Below are 1,571 nucleotides of genomic sequence, written 5' to 3'. Positions count from 1 at the left end.
TTATCAAAAAGGAAAGTCTTAAGCCTACTCTTAAATGTGGAGATGGTGTCTGCCTCCCGGACCCAAACTGGAACCTGGAAAGCTCAGCTGGATCAGGCTCTGGCTCAACGTGTCCCCTCCCCACCCAGGGAAACACAGCAACTGAAAACCCATATGGGAAAAATCACCAACAGGCTTTGAAAAGCCCTAAAAGATCTGGACCTTCAGTTCTTCATTTCTGAAGACCTGAAGGTTGAATTGGAGCAGGTGAAGGGAGAGAAGGAGGCCCTGAAAAAGGAAGTGGTGAATCAGAAGATGGAGCTTTGTAAGGAGAGACAGATGCTCAAGGTAGGTAAGACCAACGTGGAGTTGGTGAGTTATTTGAATATCGAGAGGGCTCAAGCTCATGAGCTGCAGGATCAATTGAGCAAGATGGAGGAAGCTCTCCGAAAACAGGAGGATGAGGCAAAGGAGACAATGGAAAGATCCGAGGCTTCCCTTAGAGCCCAGCTGGATCAGGCTCTGGCTCAACGTGTCCCCTCCCCACCCAGGGAAACACAACATCTGAATTCCCAGATGGGAAAAATCTGAAACAGGCTGCGAAAAGCCATAAAAGATCTGGACATTCAGTTTTTTATTTACGAAGACCTGAAGGTTGAATTGGAGCAGGTGTGTGTATGTCTGTCTCGTATCTATGTGTGTGTGCTTTTGTGTGTGTGTGTTCAATTCAATTCAATTCAATTTTATTTATAGTATCAATTCATAACAAGAGTTATCTCAAGACACTATACATATAGACCACACTCCAGAATTTACAAGGACCCAACAGTTCCAGTAGTTTCCTCCAGAGCAAGCAACAGTGCAACAGTGGCGAGGGAAAACTTCTTTTTAGGCAGAAACCTTGGTCAGACCCAGGCTCTTGGTAGGCGGTGTCTGACGGGCCGGTTGGTGTTAGAATTTTGTAGTAGTTCATGGCATAGCAGGACGCTGTGTGGCATTACAAGGCACACAAGGACGTAGCAGGACGGAGCTGGGCATTGCAGTGTAGCAGTTGAACATGGCATCACAGAACATGGAGTGGGACCAAGACGACAGCTGCTACCCTGATTTTGGAGCCTCTCTGATCCAAGGGAACATGCTGGGGTAAAGAACATAAGGACTCCGGGGAATGACTCCCCAGAGCCAGGTTAGTAACAAGCCTTTCTGGGACATGGATGCACATAAATGAAAAGATGGAAAGATAGAGGAAAGAGGAGCTCAGTGTATCAAAATAAGTCCCCAGCTGTCTAAAACTATTATTACAGCAAAACCAAGAGAGACAATGTAAAGAGAGCTCCAGCCCGGTCGGGCTAGAACTCTCCCCAACCGGATCGGGCTGTATGCCAAGGCTTCCTTTAGTTTTATTATATTCTTGATTATATGATAGATAAATCCGACAACTATGTGACTAACTACTACTCCCTAACAATATTCGATTCTATGCCCTAACTAGTGTATCAAAATAAGTCCCCAGCTGTCTAAAACTATTATTACAGCAAAACCAAGAGAGACAAGGTAAAGAGAGCTCCAGCCCGGTCGGGCTAGAACTCTCC

The sequence above is a fragment of the Etheostoma cragini genome, chromosome 14 (assembly GCF_013103735.1).
Source record: "Etheostoma cragini isolate CJK2018 chromosome 14, CSU_Ecrag_1.0, whole genome shotgun sequence".
NCBI lineage: Eukaryota > Metazoa > Chordata > Actinopteri > Perciformes > Percidae > Etheostoma > Etheostoma cragini.
The sequence above is the reverse complement of the archived record's forward strand: the minus strand, read 5'-3'. Positions refer to the sequence as shown.